We start from the raw sequence: 17,037 nt of genomic DNA, 5'->3' as shown, positions 1-17,037 counted from the left end.
GGGGTGGGGGGGGAAATATATCCCTGGTGGTGGGGTCTGTTTGGAGGTGGCGGATGATTTGGTTTATGCGAAGGTTGGTAGGGTGGAAGGTGGGCACCAGGGGCGTTCTGTCCTTGTTGCGGTTGGAGGGGTTGGGTCTGAGGGCGGAGGTGCGGGATGTGGACGTGATGCGTTGGAGGGCATCTTTAACCACGTGGGACGGGAAATTGCGGTCTCTAAAGAAGGAGGCCATCTGGTGTGTTTTATGGTGGAACCGCTCCTCCTGGGAGCAGATACGGCGGAGGCGGAGGAATTGGGAATACGGGATGGCATTTTTGCAAGAGGTAGGGTGGGAAGAGGTGTAATCCAGGTAGGTGTGGGAGTCGGTGGGTTTGTAAAAAATGTCGATGTCAAGTTGGTCGTCATTAATGGAGATGGAGAGTTCCAGGAAGGGGAGGGAGGTGTCAGAGATGGTCCAGGTAAATTTAAGGTCAGGGTGGAATGTGTTGGTGAAGTTGATGAATTGCTCAACCTCCTCGCGGGAGCATGAGGTGGCGCCAATGCAGTCATCAATGTAGTGGAGGAAGAGGTGGGGAGTGGTGCTGGTGTATTTACGGAAGATCAACTGCTCTATGTAGCCAACAAAGAGACAGGCATAGCTGGGGCCCATACGTGTGCCCATGGCTACCCCTTTGGTCTGGAGGAAGTGGGAGGATTCAAAGGAGAAATTGTTAAGGGTGAGGACCAGTTCGGCCAAACGAATGAGAGTGTCGGTGGAAGGGTACTGTTGGGGACATCTGGAGACGAAAAAACTGAGGGCTTAGATTAGATTAGATTAGATTACTTACAGTGTGGAAACAGGCCCTTCGGCCCAACAAGTCCACACTGACCCGTCGAAGCGCAACCCACCCATACCGCTACATTTACCCCTTACCTAACACTACGGACAATTTAGCATGGCCAATTCACTTGACCTGCACATCTTTGGACTGTGGGAGGAAACCGGAGCACCCGGAGGAAACCCACGCAGACACGGGGAGAACGTGCAAACTCCACACAGTCAGTCGCCTGAGGTGGGAATTGAACCCGGGTCTCTGGCACTGTGAGGCAGCAGTGCTAACCACTGTGCCACCGTGCCGCCCGCTTGGAGGCCCTGGTCATGGCGGATGGAGGTGTAAAGGGATTGGATATCCATGGTAAAGATGAGGCGTTGGGGGCCGGGGAAATGGAAGTCTTGGAGTAGGTAGAGGGCGTGGGTGGTGTCTCGAACGTATGTGGGGAGTTCCTGGAATAGGGCCGATAGGACAGTGTCGAGGTAGGTAGAGATGAATTCAGTGGGGCAGGAGCATGCTGAGACAATGGGTCGGCCAGGGTGGTCAGGCTTGTGGATCTTGGGAAGGAGGTAGAACCGGGCAGTCCGGGGTTACCTATCCTCTGAGGAGGTCATTGTGGTTTGTCGCTATGGCATATTGGAACTGTCGAAGTATTAGTTGAATGACATATCCCATTCGTAAAAGGGTGTCTTTCAGCATCTGTAGGTGTCCACATTTGAGCTGATACTGGGTGTACACAGGGCTTTTCCATAGGGGATGGTTTCTTTAATATGTTTAGAATGGAAGCATGAGAAGTGCAACATCATGAGGTTATCTGTAGGCTTATGTTAGAGTGAGGTACTGAGATGTCTGTCCTTAACGGAGATGCATCTAAGAATGAAATCAATTCTGAAGAGTAGTCCACACTAAGTCAGATGGTGGTACGAAACTTGTTGATATTGTTGTATAGTCATTTCAGTGATTCCTTGTGGTGAGTCCAAATGATGAAAATGTCACCAATGTATCTGGTGTAAGACGTCGGTCCGAGGTCCTGTGCAGTGAAGCAGTCTTGCTCAAACTTGTGCATGAAAATGTTGGCATAATGGGGTGCAAATTTGATCCCTATGGCTGTTCTGTGTGTCTGGATAAAAGACCTGCTTGTCGAAGGCGAAGACATTGTAGTTGAGGATAAAGTGGATGAGTTGCAGGATTGTGCCTGGAGATTGGCAGTTGTCAGTGTTGAGTACTGAGGCTGTTGCTGGGGATGCTGGTGTTGAGAACCCCACCATACTATTCTGTGTTTGTAAAATCCTCTTTACTGTTCTGTTTCGACACCATTATCTTGATTACTTGCTATTATCTCTCTACCTTAATCAGTTTGTACAGTTTTTTTATTACGTCATTTTGGTTAGACACTCATCATGTGACTCTGATACCTACTCATGTTATTCCAGCCATTTGGTTTGACTCTAGCGCTGTCTTATTTTTGATTATGTGTAATTCTCTCTCTGCATTAATTAATCAATTCCTCGGTCATCCCTTCACTTGCTATTCAGCTGCTGACACTTTACTCATGCCTTTTGACAATAATTATTCAGTCTGATGACACTCCACTCACCCTATTTGTACTTATCTGTTGACACTCTTAATTACTTGGAATTGTCTTGCCATTTTCTCTCTATCTATATATTCTATGCCTGTGCTCTTCCCTCCACTCCACCTGATGAAGAAGCAATGCTCTGAAAGCTTGTGATTTCAAAAAAACCTGTTGGATTATAACCTGGTGTCGTGTGACTTCTGACTTTGTCCAGATTACCTCTTCTTCAGATGAGACCCAGTGCTTCCACCACCTCAGGCTCACCACACTTTCTAATGAAGATATTGAGGTCAATGAATGGATCACACATGAGGCTAAGCCATTGTTTGATATGCCATCCAAAAGGACTGAGAGAGAAGTGTTGAGAAGAAAGACATTGAACAATCACAAGGCTGACTGGAATGACGTTCCAATTGGACCAGGGCATTCCTCCGAAATCAGAAATAACGCACAGGATTAGTGGGACCGTGAACCCCAAACAGTCATCAAGCAGCTGGCAGTCAGACACAAGTTCAGAATCCTGGAGAGTGCTATGTGTTGCGAATCCAGGGGGTACACCCAGTGTGAGCAGGCTTACTCCACCCTGGAAGCAGCAACTGAAGTAACAGGCGCCACTGATCATGGAGGTCTTGGAGACCTGACCCCCTCTAAACCCCAAAGTGGGTGATCCACCACAGAGTCTGATTCCTTTGGAAGGTAACAGTACAAGTAAGAAGCTGAGTAGACCCTCTCACGCAAATACAGGATTTCACTCCAATCTTTAGCGTTTGTATTTATCAGCAATGCTAGGTGAAAATGCTGCCACTCATATGGACTTGAACATTTGACCATCATGGCACAATTGAACCTGCTAATCACACGACGGCTGACAAATGGTCACTGTGTGCCACATGTAGTTATTGGGACAAGGAGCTTCAAGCAGTGCAGTGTGGAGCTGCAGGTGAGGGAGGGGGTTACGCAGGGGAGCTCAAGCCAGGGCCTTCAGCATCATTTGATGATGCTGGGGGGGGCAGGTGGAGTTCACCAAATTCTATATGGCTACAAAGCCATGTTCATCAAATGAATGACGAATGAATGCCCAAAGGTCCTCTATGTAGTGAGTTGGCCGCTGGGTCCCAATTTCCTGGGTGTATATATCTCTGCTACAAGGACGGCTGCAAGTGAGATATGAAAATGACAACACTGACACTGGCAACCTGGAAGACAGTGGTTACCTTCAAGGTTGACTGTTTGAAAGTCAATTGGAGGAGGCAAGCAGAAATTGAAAGCTCAGCTTCCCAAGGAAAGGACCCAGGGAAAACACAATTGAGTGAATCGTGCACCTTCTAAGCCCATTCTTCTCCTCTTCAGCAAACGTGGCAGAGAAAGTCATGCAGACATTCTGAAAAACACCAGGTAATGCTTAACACAGAGTTCACCACCACAGAAAAAAAAATCTTCTTCTGAGATGGATAGATGCCACAAACATTTAGTCACCCTAAGTTAACATTTGGTGGGTGGCACAGTGGCACAGTGGTTAGCACTGCTGCCTCGCAGCGCCAGAGACCTGGGTTCAATTCCTGCCTCAGGCGACTCTCTGTGTGGAGTTTGCGTGGGTTTCCTCCCACAATCCAAAAATGTGCAGGTTAGGTGAATTGGCCACGCTAAATTGCCTGTAGTGTTAGGTGAAGGGGTAAATGTAGGAGATTGGGTCTGGGTGGGTTACGCTTCGGTGGGTCGGTGTGGGGTCTGGGTGGGTTACGCTTCGGTGGGTCGGTGTGGACTTGTTGGGCCAAAGGGCCTGTTTCCCCCACTGTAAGTAATCTAATTTCTGAATTAATCTATTGGTTTAATATGAAATAATTGCTTGGCATTTCTGATTCTCCCTGGCAATAAATTCAGACCACTAGATAGACCCTGATTTTACAATTTGGTATGTGTTGCATCTGCTTTTCAGGCAAATTGACTATGGGACAGCCAGATTATTTGTCCAATTTGCTCAGATCTATTGGCATCCCTGCTAAATTCATGGGGCTTATTGTTTTAAATATCTCAGGCAAATACCTAAAACAGACATTCTGCACCTTGAGCATGTTAGAAACATAGAAAATAGGAGCAGGAGCAGGCCATTTGGCCCTTCAAACCTTTTCCAGCATTCAATGTGATCATGGGAAGGATCATGAGAAGGATCCCTTTACTGAGTTACTATTCAATGAGGAAAACAGGTATTCGGCTAAAACAAAAGTAAAGTGTTGGAGAAATTCAGCAGCATCAGTGGAGAGAGAAGTAGAGTTAATGTTTTGAGTCCAGTGACTCTTGAGTTATATTTACCAACTGCCCAATTGAAGGTGAGCTTAAAAAGATTTTATTTTTAAAAAAGCTCGCCTGCAGCCAAGATGAAAGCTGAGTTCTCCGAAGCTCAATAATGGCTGAATCGCTGACCCCTACCCTCATCCCCTCCACTCACTCCAACCTCCTCCTAGTGGGTGGCACGGTGGCACAGTGGTTAGTACTGCTGCCCCAGAGACCCAGCTTCAATTCCCACCTCAGGCAACTGTCTGTATGGAGTTTGCACATTCTACCCATGTCGGTGTGGGTTTCCTCCGGGTGCTCCGGTTTCCTCCCACAGACCAAAAATGTGCAGGTTAGGTGAATTGGCCATGCTAAATTGCCCATAGTGTTAGGTGAAAGGGCAAATGTAGGGGAATGGGTCTGGGTGTGTTTCTCTTCAAAGGGTCAGTATGGAGTTGTTGGGCCAAAGGGCCTGTTTCCACACTGTAAGTAATCTAATCTAATCTAGTACTGTTAATGAGGTAAATGGTCAAAATTGCATTTTCACATCGAGCAAGCTGAGTATAGGGGCATAACAAGCACGATCACATCAGCCTAGCATACAGATGAGATTTCAGGACCAATGCAATTATTCTTTTGGTTGGAACGTGCAGTGCTCATACAATGCTGAATCTGAACCCACAGAAAAACTCAGACAAATTACTACCCTCTTGATTCCCACAGAATTAATGGTTGCAATTTCAAAATCTTGCAATTGTATAAAATTATTGGAAGTTTTAGTTTTGAACATGAAAGTATACCATATTAATGCTAAGGTGTGTTTTTATATTTTTGCCTTGTACTACAAAACCATTTCAGGTCTGACTAACCATCACAGCTAGTTAAAAGACAGAGATACCCGATCGTCCCCAACTACGTGCATTAAGTGCCCCCTGCTGCCTGTATGTGGATGTTTCTATTTTCCACACAAGGCAATCTTTGTAAGATTGTTACTTCCACTCTAAATTATGGGCAGGTTCCCAGATTCGTTACAAATTTGATTGTGACTATCCAAGTTAATTTCATTTAGGATTAGCACAGAGAGAGACAGGAAACTTCTGTCTTAGTACTGTAGTCTGGACTGGATCTTAATGTAAAATTCAGAACAGTAAGGTAAGTATTCCAACAAAATACACCATTATGAACAGATAAGGTTTGTTATTTCATATCCTTCATACATACAATTAGATCATTTAAAATTTATAAATACATACAACTTCAAACGATTAAAATGAAGAGCTTAAATTTGTCTCCTTTTGTAGTCAAGTTAGAGAGGCAGCAATTTACCTGTTTTCAGACCCAGAATCTACTGTGTAGGCACTAGATTCCACCCAAACTTGAGTCTGGAGGCACATTGCACTAAAATTAGTGCAATCCCAGCATCTGTAATTCTATGAGAACTGTGTTTAGTTCACTTCTTGAATTTTGGCTTGTTTGCATTAACAACAGCAGCCCGAAGGCAGTGATGATGATATTATAGACTGAAGGAAGCATTCTTGCCTGAATCTACACAAATGATTTTGCTTTTAAGTTTTTTTAAGAAATTGATTTATTTTGCTGGAAGCAACAATAGTTCAAGCACAGCAAGTTCCCATTTCTATCACATTTTTTGATAACAATCCTTATATTGTTGATATTGAAATCACACAATATCATTGCCAATTGACTGGATGCACATACAGAATCACCTGACAATTTAGTATTTTTAATTTTTAATTTTATTTTGTATTCAGAATACTCCTGACATAATGTATGTTTGCTTTCTAATAGCGCAATAGTAATTCTATGACAGTTAATGATTGCTCTTTCAATGTTTGTGCCAAAATTGTATTTCCTGGTTTGAACCTTGGGAACTAAAGACCTTTTGAACAAAAGAAAAACAGACAAAGGCTACTCTGAAAGATTTGATGTGAAAACAGCAAACATTTAAGTACAGTGACCTTCAAACAGGCTCTTGAGGAAGTGGAACAGTGGAGGAAAAGGAAGCTAATTTGTCACCCAAGTCACCACTGCCCAAATGAGGTCAATGTCCCTCACTGTGGATTATAGCACATGGCGGAAGCTGTCACAGTCACACAGCACTTCTGGCACTGGATCTTAATAATTAAACTCTAAAGGGAGTTTCCATCCAACTGGGAAGCATATGGAAATATGAAACACACAATGATCAAGTGAGAGACTTGCGTAACATGAAAGATATATCCTGTATTATGAAATTATGAATAGGAAAAAATTTGCATTCTTTTAAAGGAGCCACATCCCTTTGTCACCATATCCATAGTTAAATATTACAAACTTCTGATCTCACAGAGATTAGTGTATGGTTTTCACACTTTCTCAAAATGCTCTATTTTACCACTTAAGTGTGTTTCTTTCTCAAATCATCATTTCCTGCATTGTTATGACAAATTTCTCAAATATCTTTGTGAAACGTTTCAGTATAATCTGATAGTCTAACTTATGCATATTTAAAACATTAACAGTTTTTTTGAACTGTAATTTCAATGGCTTTGCAATAATTTCCGTATTAAAAAGTATGAAGGTCAAACATTTTTACAAAAATGTGTTGCTTGACATCACAAACCTTTATCATTTGATTATGATGAAGAAGCAATGAATTAAACAATGAAATGCTTTAGAAAGACATTTTTTGGAATTCCTTCACTTAATACGTAATTTATATTTTAATTGAATTTTGAACAACATATAAGTATAACTGCAAACCTTGATCTAGCATTTGTCTGTTAGATGAAATGGATAGGATTGTAGCAAAAATATATTGGACATCATATCAAGCAAATATTTGCAAGTATAGGTCATGTTACTTAATTGATCTGATAGTAGTACAATGTGAGGGAAAATCCTTTAACTAATATTGTTTATGCTGCTAGCTGAACCATACTCAACATGTACTTTCCCATTGTGTGCTGTATGATTATAATCAGGGTCAAAACATGTTACAAGAGCTAAAATTTCATAATTAATGGTCTGATCAGCATAAAAAAAGGTAGGCACCCCATAGGGAAAAAGTAGTTAAAAACAACAGTAATACATAATGATGCACTGGTTGTGCTGGAGCACTGTTCTGAGGTATGCAAACAAGTCAGACGAGTATGCATCAGGTTTTTTTTCGGGCTGCTTGACCGGGGCAATGACGATAATCATGGTGGCAAAATAGTTTGGGAGAATAGGCAAGAGATGTTGAATGGACATGATGCATGCAACAGTTCAAATTGTGGTCCATGAGCTTTGGTGAGTTGTATGTTAAAGTTAGAGTGCATGATTGCCCTGTGCTTGTGAAGTAGCAGAGGGAAAATGGTGGCACCTACCATTGCAGAGCACAGAATATCATTGAGCTTCTTCCTGTACTATTGTCCATTCTGTTTAACTTGAGGAACGGCATAAGACAGCAAACCAGAAAGCAAAATGCACTGTATGTCATTCAATTCTTCATCATTTTATAAACAGCAACATAAAGATTGGATGTAAATGTGGAATTAATAACAATGCTGATATATCAAACCACATTTACAAGATAAAGTAACAACTAGTTTTTTATCTTTGGATTTTTTTTATAATGGAAAAAAAATTAGCTTTTCATGACCAATGGAGTTATTCAGTAGTTGATGTTGTACACCATTAAAAGGTCTGTTATACCTTATTCTACACATCTTAACTGTTTTGATTTCTACAACTGAACTCTTTTGATTTTTTTCCAAAAGTATAGGCTGTAAAATGTTAAAGCTACATAAAATCATTGATTCTTCATTCAAGGGACTTAGGAAGACTGCATCAGTGCAGTGAACACTGCCAGTTTCATCATCACTCCAACTGTAAAATACATGCTAGCCATTTTAAATTCCCTTGTCGATTACTATAAAGGAGGTTAAGCCATTTACAATTCAAGTATTTTCCCACTAATCTCACGCATCTCTGAACAAATCTCATACATTTCCCATAAATTGCATATATTTGCTCAGAAATATCATAAAGATCTCTAGAAATGCCTCATATGCAAAAGATCTATATTTTTTTCTGCAAATATTTGTCTGCCGTAGCTGCAGTTGTGTTTGATTCAACTGAAACAGACAGGTGAGATGAGGTGAGAGTGGCAGTCCTTGACACCTAACACCTTGTGTTTGACTGAGTGTGGCATCAAGGAGCTTTAGCAAAACGGGAATCAAACTCTCCACGAGTTAAAGTCATACCCGGTACATAGGAAAATGGTTGTGGTTGTTGGCGATCAGTGGAGGCACAGTAGCTCAGTGGTTAGCACTGCTGCCTCACAGTGCCAGGGACCTGGGTTCAATTCCGGCCTCAGGCAACTGGCTTTGTGAAGTTTGCACGTTCTCCCTCTGTCTGCATGGGTTTCCTCCCACAATCCAAAGATAATAGACAATAGGAGTAGGCCATTCTGCCATTCAAGCCAGCACCACCATTCATTATGATCATGGCTGATCATCCTCAATTAGTATCCTGTTCCTGCCTTATCCCTATAACCCTTGATTCCACTATCCTTAAGAGCTCTATCCAAGATGTGCAGATTGGATGAATTGGCCATGCTAAATTGTCCCTGGTGTTCAGGGATGTATAGGTTAAGTGCATTGGTCAGGGGTAAAGATAGGGTAGGGGAATGGGTCATGCTTCGGAGGGTTGGTGTGGACTTGTTGGGCCGAAGTGCCTATTTCCACATTGATAGAATCCCTGCAGTGTAGAAACAGGCCATTTGGGCCAATAAGTCCAAACAGGCTCTCTGAAGAGCATCCCACTCAGACTCATCCCCCCTTCCCCCATGACCCTATCCTTTAAACCTGCATTTCCTATGGCTAATCGCCTAGTTTACACATCCCTAGACACAATGGGTAATTTAGCATGGACAATCCATCTAACCTGCACATCTTGGACTATGGGAGGAAACCGGAGCATGTGCAAACCCCTCACAGACAGTTGCCTGAGGGTGGAACTGAACCCAGGACACTGCCACTGGGTCATCTCAGCTTCAGGACATCTCTGCAGGAATTCCTCAGGATAGTGTCCTAGGCCCAACCATCTTCAGTTGCTTCAGCAATGACCCTCCCTCAATCATAAGGTTCGCAGTGGGGATGTTCACTAATGATTGCATAATTTTCAGCACCATTCGTGACTCCTCAGATTCTGAAGCAGTCCATGTTCGAATGCAACAAGATCTGGACAATATTCAAGCATGGGTTGACAAGTGGCAAGTAACGTTCATGCCACACAAATGCCAGACAATGACCATCTCCAATAAAAGATGATCTAACCACCAGCCCTTGACATTCAATGTTTCTACCATTGCCGAATCCTCCACTATCAACATCCTGTGGGTTACCACTGACCAGAAACTCAATTAGGCTCAGCACATAAGCACACACACTGTCTACAAGAGCAAATCAGAGACTAGAAGTACTGTAATGAGTAACTCACCTCTTGTCTCTGCGAGGCTTGTCCACCATCTACAAGGTAGAGGCCAGCAGTGTGATGGTATATTCCCCACTTGCCTGGATGGATACAGCTCCAAAAACACTCAAGAAGCTTGAAACCATCCAGGACAAAACAGCCTGCTTGATTGGCACCACATCCACAAGCATCCACTCCCTCCACCATCGTCGCTCAGTAGCGTGCTATCTTGGAAGGTGTACTGCAGAAATTCACAAAAGATCCTTGGACAGCACCTTCCAAACCCACAACTACTTCCATCTCGAAGTACAAGGGTAGCAGATACATGGGCACACCACTTCCTGCAAGTTTCCCTCCAAGCAACTCATCATCCTGACTTGGAAATGTATCACCATTTCTTCACTGTCGCTGGGTCAAAATCCTGGAATTCCCTCCTTAAGGGCATTATGGATCAGTCTGCAGCAAGTGGACTGCAGCAGTTCAAGCAGGCAGCTCACCACCATCTTCTCAATGGCAATTAGGGACAGGCAATAAATATTGGCCAGCCAGACATTCATGTCCCACAAGTGAGTCTAAAAAAGAGTGAAATTGGTTCAGAACAGTTGAGCTGATAGTGAATAAGAAGCAGTTTTTACAATGCAGCCATTTTTCTTTTCCATTGAATATCCATTTTGGGTTACTGGCAATGATGATGGATGCCACAGGGTGGATGTTGATGAGTAGCAGTGCATGTGTGAGGATGGCACAGGACAGATGAATGTGGGATGTCATGAACATTGTGTGCCATCATGCACACAGTGTTTCAGTTCCTCTGAATTATATCTAATAAGGTATTGTTTACATATTTTTATGCTGCTCTAAATGTTCTTTTGAATTCAATGTTAGTGATCACTCCTATAATCAAACAGTATATCCTTTACAATCAGAATCCACCCTATGTTGTCTAATAATACAATATTGCTGTAATATCAGTCGGTCTAACAATGACACTCCCCCGTTGTCTGAACTGGTTGTTGTTATCCTCGCACTTACACTCATTTACACGCAAATTGATTGGCTCATGAAATGAGAGCAAATTCAGTACATTAAGATGCTTTATTTTGCAATCAGTAAGTGGATGGAAATCATAACTGTTACAACAAATACAGTTTTAGATTATTCTCCCAGTAACGAAGCTACCAAAACTATAACTAATTTTTTAATATTGCCTCAAATCAGACATTTCTACACATAAAGCATTTATGCATCTTAAAATAGAACCATAGAAAATTACAAACAAGAAAAAAGTTACTGAAGATAATAAGATTGTTTTTCTTCACATGTGACCTTGTCTATTCCCACTGACATATTTCTCAATATGAGTTTGCTTTAAGCAACTAAGTCCTTTCAAATGCATTGTAAACTCTGCTTCAACACATCTTTGTGCTGTGGCTGCTTGCGTTACTCCTGCCAGGAGATCTGCTGTTCATGACATCCCACATTCATCTGTCCTGTGCCATCCTCACACATGCACTGCTACTCATCAACATCCACCCTGTGGCATCCATCATCCAACTATACCCAAGTTAAGCCCTCTCTTTACTGCCCTTGCCTTTACCCTCGAGAAGAGATCACGATAAATTATCTGCTTCATTTGAATGGCTGAAATACTGACATTTTCTTTTCTGGATATCACTTTTTGGAATTCTTTGCATTCTAGCAATTTCAAATAGCTCTTTCTTAGTCTTATGGGTTGTATGTAGAATTTTTAGCATTTTCTCAGCATTCCCATTTCAAAGATATTTATGTTTTTCTATAATCAAACACTATATCCTTTACAATCAGAATCCACCCTATGTTGTCCAGTACCACAATATTGCTGTAATATAAGACTATAACACCATAAGACATAGGAGTGGAAGTAAGGCCATTCAGCCCAATGAGTCCACTCCACCATTCAATCATGGCTGATGGGCGTTTCAACTCCACTTACCCGCACTCTCCCGGTAGTCCTTAATTCCTTGAGAGATGAAGAATTTATGTGGGTCCTTACTTATTTTCCAGGTTTCTGAGGCATGTAGCTTTTCCCTTGTTTCAGATTTGAGCTTTCTTGTTATCACATCTTTCACCTTCACAAAATTTCTTCTAGCTATCTCTATTCTCCTTCTAACTTCTGCATCACAGCTGTTGTCTTCTTTTATGGCGTGTCCTAAATAAACAAACATCTCTGCTTATTCCATTGAGAGACACTCCATTTCAATATCCACCCTAGCTGCTTCTAATGTATTCCTTCTAATGTCCATGGTCTTTGGTGTTCATGCTCACTCCATATTCTAAACTTCTCGATTTTTCTTGTCTACAATATTTTGTAGGGCTTCATCTGATTCTATAAATAGTGCTGTGTTTTCAGTTTGTTCTGCCCTTGCCTCTAAACTTTACCATGAAACTACATCTAATTCTCTGAGTATTTGCCCTGAGTACTAACTGAACTGATTTTGATGACAGTATGTCACAATAGTACTATAATGGGATATGCTGGTGTGGAGGTAATGTGTGGAGTAATGTTCTGATGGCTGATGATGAAATTTGAATTCAATAGAAACCTGGAATAAAAAGCTACCCTAATGGTGAACATGTAATCACTGTGGATTGTCATAAAAAGGACATCTCAGTCTCTAACATCCTTCAGGGAAGGTAATCTGCCATCCTTACCTGCTCTGGTCTGCATGTGACCCCCGACATACAGCAATATGGTTGTCTTTTAACTGCTCTCTGAGCAATAATTCTGGCCTAGCTAGATACCCACATTCTGTGAAAAAATTTTAAAAAATCATGTTGTCATACTCCACTCCTCAGTTGAATCACATCTGATAGAAACATGTACCAGATTTGAAAAGTGACAATCAGCCTGGCAGAGAGAGATCATGCAGGTCCTCTTTCTCAATATAATCCTTCTGCCTGCCCTCAGACATTGTCCACCCTCTGGCAGACACAACCAGTTGACTGGGGCCTCAGTTCAATTATGTTGTATCTGCAAAGCCTTCCTTTTTGGCAGTCACATGTGTGATGGGACATCATAGATTCCGACTTTCCTTGTTCTGTTACTTTGCAGAAGTGTCAATCCCCAAATCTATCCTTTGTTCTCTGTAATACTACATCTCTCAAGTTGCTGTCCCAGTTCCTGCTGTACTGCTCAGCGGCTCTCCCACTAGGTGAGGCATCATCTTCACCATATGCTTGTCTATCCAGAGACCGTCCTAGTCTCCCTCTAAATTTGTAAACATGGTCTCGTGCAGCCAGACTTCCTGCTTATCCAGCAGAGTGTGGATTTTTGTTTTTGCCTTTAAGCTTTCCGCTTGATTTGGGGCCTTCTGTATCCCTATTTTGTCAATGCATTTTGACAGATACTTGTTTCTGGGAGACTGGTGAGCTTCTGTTGCTCTGCCCTGTGGCATTTTAACTGTGTGAGACTGCTTTCTAACTAGCTGTAGGTCAATTTGGGAACTTGCATGCTCCCCTCCAAATTTGTAAAGAAGGTTTTCGTTTGCCAAAAATCCTGCTCATCGAGTAGGGGTCCAGATATCCTTCCTGTTAAAATTTCTGTCTGGGAGCTTTCTGTATTCACATTTTTTCCTGGAAAGAAGCATAGGCAAACCGCACTCTTGCAACTCTTTTGACCTCTGCTGCTTCTACACCAGCATCTTTGATTCTTTTTCCGGCTTCTTAACTAACTGGTACACTCAGCTTTCAGTGACTGGGAGTTATCAGCATCTCCTGAGCTGCCTTTTGGGTGGTTGCAACTATGGTTATGTGTAGAGGAACAATTATTTCCTCAAATCATGACCAGGTCCCTACATTGCACCATGTTTTTCAGACACCCTGGCTCTCAGGGGGGCTGGCCAGCTTCTGTTCTCCACCCTGTAGCCCTTCAACTGTGTAAACCATCTCTCTCACTGCTTCATCTGCTTGGGAATTACCTTGATCACTGTTTAATTCAGCAAAGTGTTTTCCAATTTGATTTCCAATATACTCCTTTCAAGTATTTTACAAGTCCTTTTTTTAAATCCCTTTTACTTCATAATCCTGACTTCAGCCTTTTAATTCAAGATAACCACTCCTGACCAATTTCAACTATGATGGTTCTTTTGTCAGTTGCAGGGTCTCTGACCCTTCTCCAATCTCCTGCACCCTTCAGAGGTGGTCCCAATGGGTAAATGGACTTATCTCCAAAGTTAGTATGTTATTTGCTTCTCACCATACCATTTTAAAATATTTTTTAAAAAAATGGACAAACCACTTCTGCCCTCCTGCCCACATCAAACATTTTATGGCTTTGCCAGTGCACGACTGGGGTCAACCAAGCTTTTAAAAGGCTCAATTGACCCTTCAATCTTTGTTTAAATATGGTGGGCAGGTTGTTGATTTTGGTACCCCTCCATAACATGCGAGTGAATGGGAAGGTGATGAGCAAGCACTCCAACCTATTTTATTATGCCCACACAGTGAATGAGCATGTAATATCCAACCCTATGTATCGTTTCAATATTTACCATTGCTCTAGTGTTAGCTTAAGGGAATTTTCTGCTGATATTTACTTGCTATAAATTTGTTTTAGCTACTGAATTTTCCTTTTGGCTTTCAATTGGTTGCTTTTTTGCATCAGTTGCTTGGGCTTTTTTGTGCACTTTGGTCAAATTCGGCTCATTTGCAGACTCTTTTAATGTTTTGAACTAGCTGCGTTGCCTTATGAGCAAGCCTGCTGTTTGTGAAGTGCAATTTTTAAAATGATTCACAACAATTCTCTTTAGGGTTAGATCAGAAGTTTGCTTTATTCATTATTCAAAACCAGAGGTCAATTTTTGCAATATATACACACACTTTATGTAAGGAAGAACAAAAAAAAAGGTTTCTATCAAGATAATAACTTTTGAAATATCACAATGGTATGGATATTAATTCACATGATTTTTTGAGTCTGGAAAGTTAGTATCGATGAGAGTTCTTTCCTGTAGGAATTCAGATTCAGGTGGATTCAACTAACAAATTGCAGAATTCCTTTTAAAATTGACAATGGCACAGCAACATGAGGTTGGTGTAAAGAGCAACGTGGCCCACACATCTGTCAAATACACTGTCTATTTTTGAATTAGGTTTTGAGGAGGCTTGGACTTGAGGCAGGCTTAGTTATACCTGGAGTCTGGCAGTAGTGTTAACAGTAGATTAGCTTCTGATTGAATTGAATGTTAACAGCAGACTAATTCTTACCAGACTGAAGTAAAGAGGTCCAGAAAGAGGTCCAGAAGTTAAACTTTCCAGAAACCAGAAGACGTTTGGTCATTTGACAGGATAAGTCACTTTGGCTAAAGGCAGAGTTTTGATAGCTTTTTGTTTACCAGACCTTGCTGGATAGTAATATTGTTGACTATTTTTTCAGTGTTTGTTGATTGTATGATCCACAGAACACAAGGATGAAAGATTTCCAGCAGGTTGGTAAGCTCTAACCTGATTGCAACTTTCCAGAGTTGTAATTAGCTTGCACCATATGACTGGTAACAGCATGTTTAATCCCCCAGCAAAGTTCATTTTTTTTAAAAATGCTTAATTTTTAAACAACTTATGATATCTTTCATGAATTGTCAAGACGTAAACACACCACCTGTTGTTATGTCTTTATTTCCATCTGTTAAAGATTTCACCTTGTGGTGTATAACTCTCATTTTGTGATTTCGAGCTCCAATATTTCATCGTATAAATATATCATTTTTCATTAGCCTGACTATATGCTTTATTTTCTTTTGAATGTAATCATACTGCTGTTCCTTCTCTCTCCTTTCTCGATCAACATTTCCAGTATTTCATCTACCATTCACACATTGTCTCTTACATTTTCTGCTCTGTGAAGTAATTATTCTAACATCTTTGAATCTTGTGATTATTTTAAATAGGTACCTTCTTGTTCATGTCTTGCCACCTATTTACTTTAACATAACTTTGTATAATCTTGCACATTGCTATCAGATTGCTCTTAGCCTCCTGACCTCTAGCCTTGACTGGTGCACAACAGGGATGGCTGTTGAGAGGACCAAAAGATATGCAGTGCAGTTGCTGTTCATGACATTATCAGATCATCCAGCAACAAGAAGCAATTTCTCAAATCTTTCTCAATAATGTAACCTCTGAACCTAGGTGACAGTCTAAAAACCTACACTGTACCTTTTCCTAAGTGTCTGAAACTGCAGTCTAATTTAATCTTATTTCAAATATCCCAATACCTTTTTGCTTTCCATGTCCTGCTTCAAAACCAAAGGTATTCCATTTAAAATAAAAACAGAAAATCTGGGAGATACTCAGTAGGTTGTGTAGCATTTGTGTATAGGAGTGTCATTGAACTGAAACCTTAACTTAAATTTTACCCACAGAAGCTGCCTGTGAAAATTTCTAGCTTTTGCCATTTTTATTTAAGATTTCCCACACCTGCAATATGTTCAATTTGTGAAAGAATTCCAATTGCCTTTTATATAATGTTATTTACTTCCACTGTCACCTGATTTTCAAAATACACAGGTTCACAATTTTCCATTGGTGGAAACACCTTTCAATCTTTCTATATATAGGAGCAGAAGTTGGCCATTTGGTCCACCCTGCCACTCAATAATAAGATCATGGCTGATCTGTTTTGACTTCCACATTCCCACCCACTTCCGATAATCTTTGATTCTCCAGTCTATCAAGTCTATCAGGGGTCAACTTCTGTTTACCTCAAGGGTTCTGTAACAGTCCTTTGATATTCCACCAGTACATGGCTCAGGGACCAGAGGAATCAGTTCACCAAGTCAGTTAGTACAATATTTGGACAACTTGTTGCTGTTTTCAGGGACTGAGGAGCAACGCCCAAATCTCTTGAGTGAGTTGCTACAACAGTTTTGGACTCAAGATTAACCC

Source organism: Chiloscyllium plagiosum, chromosome 7 (genome assembly GCF_004010195.1).
Source record: "Chiloscyllium plagiosum isolate BGI_BamShark_2017 chromosome 7, ASM401019v2, whole genome shotgun sequence".
NCBI classification, from domain to species: Eukaryota; Metazoa; Chordata; class Chondrichthyes; order Orectolobiformes; family Hemiscylliidae; genus Chiloscyllium; species Chiloscyllium plagiosum.
The sequence above is the reverse complement of the archived record's forward strand: the minus strand, read 5'-3'. Positions refer to the sequence as shown.